Consider the following 10,559-nt stretch of genomic DNA (forward strand, 5'->3'; position numbering starts at 1 on the left):
ATTTGCTTCAAAGAATAACCTAGTGAGTTGATACATATGCAGACCAATGCCACCAGTCCTACAAAAGTTTGACTTCATAATACTGTTGATAAAAATTTGCATTTCTAGCAAAAGTGATTTGCTTTTGTATGCTGGACAGGATTCAAGAATCCTAGCAGCCTGTATACAAGGAGCGGACAGTCACTAAAGAACAAAATGGGAAATAATAATGCTGTTAGCATTAAGCTTCTCCTTCACTGTGAAAATAGCTCCACAACTTATGGTAATTTGCTATGCTTAGAAAAGTTAGGAACAAGAATAGGTTACTTATTGCATTATTTTCACCCTAGCTAGTCTTTTCATCAGTTGTTTCTTTAGTGAACCAAAACAGTCTTTTTCCTTCTTTTTCAAGTTTTAGTTTTATACCGTCACACAAAAGAATAATGTTTTGCCTTTCATCCAATTGTATGAATTCTGATAAAGATACTAAAGTGATGGCTGGAACTTTCACTTAAGAAGGCTGTTTCACACCAGAACTCAGACAGTGGGGATAAACACCAGCTGACTTGCTGCTATCCGCAAGTGAAATTGAAACATCTTAAAAGACAACATTGGGGCATACTAAATGTTGGCTACTTCTTTTACTATTATTATTATTATCATTATTATTATTATTTTAATAATTTCACTGAGAAACAAAGAGCAATGAAACAGTTTTAAAACTGGTTAGTAGGACAGTTTCAATAATTAATACATTGCATATTGCTGTCTTAGTGGCTATTCATTGTACAAGAGGCAGACATGATATCCTGTCCACAAATACTATTAGAACAAATCTTTCCATTCATTGAATTAAGAGAAAGTAGCTGTATATCTATCCTATTTTGAATATAGCGATACAAAATGGTCATTCATTTGTATCCCCTGTTTTTTTTAGTTTTGTCAGAGAAGGGTATTCCATTGTCGTTTAAATATTTTAGGTGTGTGAATTCAGCAAAATATTCCTATATAGTCCAGTAGTCCATAATAGTAGTGGGTTATCTGTAGGACTGGCAATGTCAGAAGTTGTTGACTTGAGCCTTTTACAGCTCAGTATATTAATATGGCTTTATTTTTTATACTTTGGCTACTGCTTTGAAACAGTATTCACAAACTTGTCTTTATAACCCTACGGTATTTGTACACTTATTTTATTTTCATTATAACCCACAAACAGACAGTACTATTATTATTATTTATAAAGAAACTGACCCACAGGAACGCAATGCCATATAGTCTGGTATTGCTGTTGTTCGCACTGTGGATTCTCTGATGACTTAGTAAGCGCTTAATGAAAAAAAATCTTTTTTTTTTTCTTCTTTGCTGCCTATGATAACCCTGGCCTTGTCACATCCAGTGCCTTGGCCTTCTGAAATTAACCTCAGAAAAGACTACAGTTAAACCATTTGCACAGACTAAAGCGCCTACAAGCAGGTGCAGGGGTTAGGGGTCGATCCCCTAGTCTGCCGTGCCAGCCCTGCCCCCGGAGCACGCTGAGACGGCAATTGAGACTGAGTGTGGTGGCACATGCCCTGTAATCCCAGCTCTTGGGAGGCTGTAAACAGGCAGATCACTACAAGTCCGATCTAGTAGTGAGACACTGAACACTTTGTAGACCCTTCACTAAAGAAAAAAAAAATTGCAAAATAAAAATAACCCTAATTATAAGACCAACAATAAAAAATGACTGTGGGTATATGTTTAAAAGCCTCTTGAAGTTACAATCATTACTCAGAAACAAAGTTTCATTAACTATAAGTTTTTAGCTTTCAAACTGAAAATTTATAAAACATAAAGTTTTCTTCTTATGCTTTAAAGATATTTCCTTGGCCAAATATCAAATTTGTCAAAGCAAGCGGGAAATTAAATGATGAATTGAAAGAAGAAAGCATACCACCTGAACACCCTCTGTCCAGATACAGTGGTGATTTGGGTGATTGTTGGAAGCAAATCCCAGGCATTTGGTTCTAGGATATATATTTCAAAACAGTCTTGTGGCATTATACAAAAGATTAGTGATTACACTTCTGGAATCACTTACTATGTCTGAATTTACATAGCAACTACTATGAGAATATAGAATCATATAAAAAGCAAAATGATACACAAAAATTACCACTGTAATATTCAAGAATACAATTCACCATAAAAGTAAAAACAATAGAAAAATTACTGGAATGTAAATTGATTAACTGTATATAAAAATTGAATGGATGAAAGTTGTGCAGAAATAAACTTTAGTGCAAACCCTCAGTGTTTGGATTTCTTTTGTATCATGACAGTGTATTCAGAAATTAAGATGACAAGGTTTGGAAGATAAAATAGAGACAGTATGGAGAAGTAATTGAACTTCATAACACTTTTGGGGAATAAAGATATTTAAGATACTCTGAGTGATAACTTGAGGTCTGTAACACAATCATATCTTGTTGCACATACAGACTGGGTAGTGAGTTACTCAAACTTGTCACAGTATTTCCCTCATTGGGAGGTGAGGGACCTCATAGTATCCCTTGCAAACAGGTGGTGAGAAAGTTAAATGAATTACAAGGAAACTGGCTATTTTGCATAGTGCCTGGCATTTGGTCTCCATCCAGTAAATGCCATCTATTTAAGAAAGGATTCTGTAGTTGATGCTATTACCACTGGTTGTGGGTGTTAAGTAAATTCCCACTTGCTTTATATCAGGGCTGGGATCAAATGGATTCAAGCCTTCAAAACCTCCAAAGTTGGGCAAGCAAGATAGCTCAGTGGATTAAGTAACCTGCTTAGGCAAGCACAGAGACCAGGGTTCAAACCCTGGTACCACATGCTGCACCAGTCCCACCTCAGGGTGCACTGAGTCGGCCACCAAAACTGAGCATGGTGGCACACACCTATAATCCCAGTGCTGGGGAGGCTGAGAGAGGAGGACCACTATGAGTCTGAGCTGCATAGTGAGACCCTGTACCAAATACATAATTTAAAAAAGATTTTCAAAAGTGCTATACACTGCTGGAACACCCATTTCACACCATTCTGTCTCTCTGTCTCTCTGTCTTTCTCTCATAAAAATTAGTAAAATAAAATTAGAAATGATACTGAGTTTCACTAAACAAAATGATAGGGATTCAACAATGCTTGTTATAATTTATAATGTTGTCTTCAAATCAGTTGCTTAAATTACCAGATATAACCATGCAAAATAAAAATGTTATAAGAATAAAACATTAAGATAGGGTCCCACTATGCAGTTTGGGATGGCTTTTGTAGCCCCAGGCTGGTCTCGAACTCACAGAGATATCTCCTGGCTCAACCTCCCAAGGGCTGGGATTATAGGCATGCACCATTATGCCTGGTTCCAGGGCCCAGACAGTGTGTGGGGACCTGGGGCCATGACGGCACGGCATGGGGGCTGGGGATAAAACTCGAGTCCTTGTGCTTGCCAGGCAGGTGCTTATGCCTCTGAGCCATCTCTCCAGCCCCAGTTATAAGAATTTAAAGGGAGAAAAAAAAAATAAGCTTTAATTGTTCCTTTCAGTAGATCAGCAGAAATCAGCAGTATAATTATATAAGACATCCTGTATAATATGCATAAATACATTTTTCCCTTCCTTCTTTCTTTCTCTTCTTTCCCCCATCCTAATTGTTCTTTTCCTTTGAACAGATTCTTTCTCTTTCACAGTATCTATTATAACTTCCAGATTTTATTTACTCTTTCAGCATCTCACACTCTGAGACAAAACAATATTCTGCCTCTTGAGACAGTAAAATTTAGGGGGTAGGATTTGGGGTCTGTATCATCCTACTTGGAATTAAATCTTGGCTTGGAAACTTTCTAAATGCATGTTCTTAATTAAGTTTTTTAAAACTTTTTTCCTCTATTTTATTTAAAAAGACCAAAATAAAATCTAAATTTTATTAACTATATGAGTTATGAAAGTTACATGACATATTTTACAAATATACTCAGGATAGTTTATGAGATATTGTCAGAGCTCAATAAATAAATAAAACCAGTGTCAGTTTAATATTCTAACATTTTCTCTTTCAGAGAATAGTAAAAGCAGTAAAACAGCTCTCCACCAAAACAAGATAGAAGCCTATGATGCTTCTTCCCTCAGTCGTACCACTGTTATTTTGATAAGCCTTGAACTAAAAACTCTTGCTAATCTTAGCTAACCCCAAAAGAGGGACCTACAACTGCAGAAAGTGCCAATAACTATGGGATGTACACAGGCATTTCTTATCTGAGCTCTTGGAGTAAGAAAAATAGGGCAGCTGGCAAACACACAGGATATAGATCCTCCTTCCAAGACCACCCCTGCCTCCAACAGCACTTTGGCTGCTCCTATCTGCAGCCAATGTTAGTTCTGCATTTGCAAGCTTAGTGCAGATCGGCAGACTCACACACCTTCAATGCACACGGTGCTAGAGTGTTTCTTGGCCTAAACAGAGCTTTCATTGGACCCGTTTCCTTCTCCAGATATTACACTTTCCCTGTTACTTTTGGCAGCCAGAAGTTCTAATGCTGTCCCCAGTAGGCCTCCCACTGCATCACCCAGTCTACTGTAATCTGGTTCCAAATTCCAACATTTCAGGGAAACCAAACTGTGAATACTACCAAATTACTCAAGTCAAGTTTATTAGATGTCAGTAGCATTTTCTAGAGTTTTTCCATAAGCTCCTCTTCAGTATCCTGGGATTTATGACCATACTAAGAATGCTGGGTTTTATTTTCTGCCATCAAAAGCCACCACAAGTTTTAGAGAAGGGGAAGGGCCAATAACACTAACTCTCTTGAGTTTCACATCTCTGGCTTCTCCTCCAGGAAAGCTCTGGATGCAGTTGTTACAAATGAAGTGCTTGTTTCCTCAGAACAATCACCGGTTGAAACGCAAAACACAAATATCATGGTGTTAGAATGTGGAGCCTTTGGCAGGAAACTGAGTTCAGAGGTCATTAGGGTGGGGTGCCTAGGAGAGGGTCAATGCCTATAGGAGACCAGGGTTGCCTTGTCACGATCTGCCTTGTGAACAACCAGCAAGAAGTTACTGTCCATAAGCCAGGGAGTAAATTGGTGTCAAAAACCCCATCTCCTGGCCCCTTCAGAGTGAACTTGCAAGGTCCCAGAACAATTAAAATAAGCTTCTGTTAAAGCCACCCAGTTGGTTGTCATGGCAACACAAGCTGACTAGACTATCTGGAAATTGTTCCTTCCAGAGACTCTCATCTCTTCTTTTTCTATCCTTTTCTCCAGGGCTTTTCATCCAGCTCCATAACTTAAGCTCTGTTTAATGTAAAAGCATTTTGAAATTTCTACTTTTTTCAGCTTTTATTTTCTGTTAGTACTTCTTAAAAGTTCTCTGTTCTCCAGATTTTTTATAACAATGTGGTTATCTAACATTTCACTGGGCATCTCTCAGACACCTTAAAACTTGTCAGCTTAAAAATTAACTTCCCTTTTATTACCCACAATGTTGTTTATCTCTCAATCTTTCCTGTACTTCAAAAAAAGGTCTCTAACACTCACCAAGACCAAAATCAGAAAAATGTGGTAGTCAGACTTGGCTTTTCACTCCTCCTCAATCCTCATGTGCTATCCCTCAAGAAATGTATCCCTCCACAAGTCTTCATATCAACCCAAAATATGGCACCTTCTCTACAACAACATTATATCCTCCATCCAGCTCATCATCCCTAGCATATCTTAAAGCATGCCCCTCACTATAAATCCATTTGCTTCCTTTTCCCTCTCTCCCAATGGCTCATGAAGACCTATCTGTCAAACATAAATCATGCCCATCATTAATTAGTATCTTTCACATTAAACTCCAATTCTTCCTTAGTGTGTCCTACCACTCCCAGCATGCCCCTGTGCCTTGCCATAGGCGTATCTTCCTTGTGGCCATGCCCACAGCCTCCTTGTGCCGGTCATACCCTAGCTGTTTTTAGTCCTTCTGTGCATCAGATTCTGTCTCACACATGACATTCCTTCTCAGAATGCTCTTCTTCCTTTGCAAAGCACCTCTGTGTGAGTCCTTCAAGGTATACACTAAATGTCACCTGCTTAGAGCCGCTGTCCACCTCATTGACATTGGTTCACTTTGGTAAGGTTAGGGTTAGGGGTAGATTAAGATTTAGGGTTAGATCAACAGTCGGGGTTAGGTTAGGGTTGGTCCCCACCTATGTGTTTGTTCATAGAATAAAAAACATTAATTTATAGCTATTTGTTCCTTTTTTGTTTGTTGCCTGTATAATTTGTTACAGTATAATTTCTTATTATACTGTAAAATATATTGGGCTAGGGTCTTATCTTTTACTCTCACTAATGGGCGCTAGCATCTGGCATTTTCCCTGAACTTTTAGCACTCAGTATGCTGGAATGAATTCCATCACATGTAGATCTTACTGTAGAAGCAAAATAAAATTACCAATATGGACGCACATATGTAATGAAAAACACACGCAACATGTATTTCTAGATGTGACTGGGAAGGACACTGAAGGACATGTAGGCCACAATCATTATGACAGCGAAGATGTGGCACATTAAACATGATAAACAGAAGAGTGTAGTGGGCCTAGCGCCTGCTTAGGCAAGCACAGGGAGCGGGTTCAATCTCTGGTACCTCAGGCCCTGCCGGCCCCACCCCAGGCGCCCTGAGCCGGCCACCAAGACCTGGCGTGGTGGCTCATGCCTGTAATCCCAGTGCTAGGGAGGAAGAAACTAGGAGGATCGCTACGAGTGCGAGCTGCATAGTGAGACCCTATAACGAATACATAAAAATAAATGAATAAAGAAAATACATTGAATGTTTAAATTTTAAAAATATGGTAAAAGAAGCATTGCCATTCATTAACTACTCTTCCTCTCCCCCCAATTTGAATGAAATTATTCGATTGTTCTTCCACTTTTTGGAAGCTCTAGAAGTCGCTTGTGAGTATCTCTTCAGTTGTGCCATGGTGGAAGTCTTGTCTCATCTTGTCTTATCTTTTCTTTTTTTCTTTCTTTCTTTTTTGTTGTTGTTATTTGTGTATTTGGTACAGGGTCTCCCTATGCAGCTCAGACTCATAGTCATTTTCCTGTCTTCATCCTTCCCAGCACTGGGATTACAGGTATGCACCACCAGGCCCCATCTCAGTGGCTGGCTCATTGGGGCCAGTGCATCCTGTAGTGCCAGGGTTTGAATCCCGGTCCCTGCATTTGCCCAAGCAGGCACTTAGTCCTCTGAACTATCTCACTGGCCATTTGTTGGCAGTCTTGATGTCCTGAATGAATTGAAAAGTTATTCATTTTGACTTTGGGGAAGAGCGAGAAGTTACACTGTGCCAGATCCAATGAATAAGGTACATAAGGACATACCATAATATTTTTATTTGACAGAAATTTCAAGACATTCGATCCATTAACAATGTTAAGAAATATGGTGATTGTGAATATTTAAATAAAAATGATTATAGTACATAAAAGACACACTGCCATTAATCTGATTAAAATTAATCAAAACACTATTCCTTACTTTAAACACACTTATCCCATTATTGTTGGCAATGAATCCTTTACTGTAAAAATTCTGTTTGTTTGTTTGAGACAAGGTCTCACTTTGCAGTAAAGGCTGGCCTTGAAGTTAGGACAATCCTCCTGCCTCAGCCTCCAAAGTGCTTGGATTACAGTTGTGGGGCACTCTGCCCAGCTCCTGAATAATTTTTTAAATGCCAGAGACTATTTGATGACTCTATAAATAATCAAATGGAGTATATTAATTATATATTACAAAAAGTTTTCACTCTATTGGTATTCATGAAATTTTAGCATTAAACATAATTGCTATGCATGTTGTTATGCAGAAATGTTGTGGGTTTGCCAGCAAACATTTTTTGAATGTTCTCCCAATGCTCTGGCCATTATGCTGCTTATCATGGGAAGAACTGAGTAAAAATGAAATAGTCATTATTCCTAAAGTGTTATGCTATTCTTCATAGCTAAGGTATGAATACACCAAAGAACTTGAAAAGGCTATGTAAAATGATTTCTTGCTGAGAAAAATCACTGTCAGATATCCAATAAAACTTAATGATAGCAACTGGATCTCTTTGGTGAGAGTGACTTGGACACCCTTTCGAAAATGAGCAGCAAGGATATCAGATGAAATAGTAGACGACAGAAAATTACACCAAGCAGCAAAATAAAATTACTTTAATTTTTGCACATACAAGTTTCTTGCATTTTGGAAATGTTTATTTACAACGATTTTTAATTTTTCCTGTGAGTCACCTAAAAAGAAGTCAAGGTACACTAAACTTCAGGATACAAAATTAGGGCCAGGGAGATAGCTCAGTGGCATAAGCACCTGCCTGGCAAATGCAAGGTCCTGAGTTTAATACCCAGTACCAAAAACAAATAAATAAATCTACAAATATTTATTGGGACGCTGACTAGTGTTTGAGATGTACCTGCTGTCATGATGACAAAAATGAATCAAATATGCAGCCTGGTCACAGCGTACACACAGCCCAGTTGGAGGGGAGGACAGGCAGACAACCATGTGCAGCCCAAATCAATGGAACAACTCAGCAAAGGCTATAGAGAAGACGTAGCAATGCTGTGGAAGCTTCACTATTGCGTGGTAAACTAGTAACATCCGGGAGGGTCTGAGGGATGGCCAGGCCTCAAGGATAAGCAGAGTTTGGGTCACAAATACAAAGCCAGAAGCTCGTTTTATACAAAAGAAGTTGTTCTCAGTTTTGTGGGATGATAGGTTTAAACACAATGGAAGTTATGTGGAATATGGATTGAGAAGGAGTTCATCTCAGGGGTTGCAAACATCAGTGAATTAATAGATTCTTGGTTCACAAAAGAATTTGTCCACACAGAGCCAAAGCTCCCTAAAGAAAGGTCCCCTGCCAAACACCCAGACCAAACAAGGTGACACAGTTGGTGATTTTGTCATCATATAAACCAGTAATAATCCAGTTGACCTCTTTCTAATCTGTTAATGACTTTGGCTAACTGAAAATATAACAGACTTTTATAGAAAATATAGCCAATCGGAACCCTTTCAGCCATCAATGCGAGCTCTAAAGTTAAGCCGTCCAAGCTGAGTTCTGCCAGCCTCAGATGACCCCCGGCACTTCTAACAGGCGACTGTCACAGGCTGAAACTATATTTTGATATTGGCTTATACAAAATTCAGTATTAAAACAAATTTCATCTATCTGCTCAACTTTAAAAGTTATTTCTAGACATATTTAAATTGCATGCATTTTGCACCATCATTGAGAACTGCATAAAGCTGCATTACGTAACACTTTTCCATTGAATTTATTGTTTCAAATAGCTTTTGTGTAAATGGTCAAGCTAAGGGAAAATCGAAATAAAAACCTAATCATGATGTATAGCAAATATATTCCTTGTATTAATCTTTACATCTTTGTTTTTAAAAAGTATTAAAATACATAGGATGGTAACATTATTTAAAATTAAATTAAAAGTGGCTCAAGTACAAAACATCCCCATGTGTACAAACTGAATTAAAAATTTGGAGATCCATTAATCAGCTGTTATAAAATTTTTAAATTCAGTTATAATTGACTTGACCACAAAAAATCACATGTGAAAATTTTTGTTATTTTGACAAAATCATTGCTTGTAAATATATTACAACTAAGATTTATTTAGCTGAGTTAATAAGATGCAATAGAGACATGCAAGAGCATTAGACTAATTATATAGTCGCACAAATTTCTGTGAAATCCTTTAAAATAAAATTGATTGTTACAATCTACTGGGTAGGGAACCTCTGCTAATATAAGAGCCTTGAGTTTATGGCCTCGTTTAAACGCTTGGGACTAACACAGCTGTTAAAATGCATGAGATTACACTGTAATAGTATTCTTTACCGAATAACAAATCAGGCCACAAATACTAATAAACATAATCACTGGGACCTTAATGGAAGATTTCTGCTAATTTTGAAAGCTTTACAATTAGTTGTGATTCAATGAACCCAAATCCCTGTTAAATTGAACTGCCAAAGAGCGTTGGAAGGCAAGAGCGGTGTTTTAGGAAGAGAATGGAGGAAGTCTATCTACAATTTTATTGTTTCATGGCAGGGCAATTGTAAATGTAAAATTCATTTCTTTCCTTCCCTCCTTTCCTCCCTTCCTTCTTTCCTTCCTTATGTGTAAATACTACATAAAACAACATCCTGTTTCCATCATACGTTGCACTAATAATAAAATTTCTCTTGTGTTTTTCTTTTAAAACTCGTGACCCACCAGTACTATCAAGGCTGAGCGTCTCAGAGGCTCCCCCTTCTCATGAATCGGGTTTCTCTGACACACAGCCCTCCTTTGCTCCAGATCTCCCAGGCTATTGTGGCCTTTGGCTTCTTGTCCCTTTTGTGGCCTCTTTCACAAGGCTCTGCATCCCAGTCATTTCATATTTGGCTTTTTTGTTTCATTTAAAGCTTGGTTCAAAGACATCATTCTAGAAGGTCCATTTTATTTTATTTTTATGTATTTAGTATAGGCTCTACAAGGTCTCGCTACTAGATCAG

At 38.0% G+C, this 10,559-nt stretch overlaps 1 protein-coding gene and 1 pseudogene across 1 annotated transcript in view; one reads left to right on the plus strand and one right to left on the minus strand.

Moving 5' to 3' along the window:
- Nucleotides 1-10,559, minus strand: part of Ppfia2 (PTPRF interacting protein alpha 2) — a 536,445-nt gene that overhangs the window by 466,106 nt on the left and 59,780 nt on the right. The window lies entirely within an intron of this gene.
- Nucleotides 1-10,559, plus strand: part of LOC105742306 — a 66,504-nt pseudogene that overhangs the window by 2,191 nt on the left and 53,754 nt on the right.

The sequence above is a fragment of the Octodon degus genome, unplaced genomic scaffold (genome assembly GCF_000260255.1).
Source record: "Octodon degus isolate 3935 unplaced genomic scaffold, OctDeg1.0 scaffold00004, whole genome shotgun sequence".
Taxonomy (NCBI): domain Eukaryota; kingdom Metazoa; phylum Chordata; class Mammalia; order Rodentia; family Octodontidae; genus Octodon; species Octodon degus.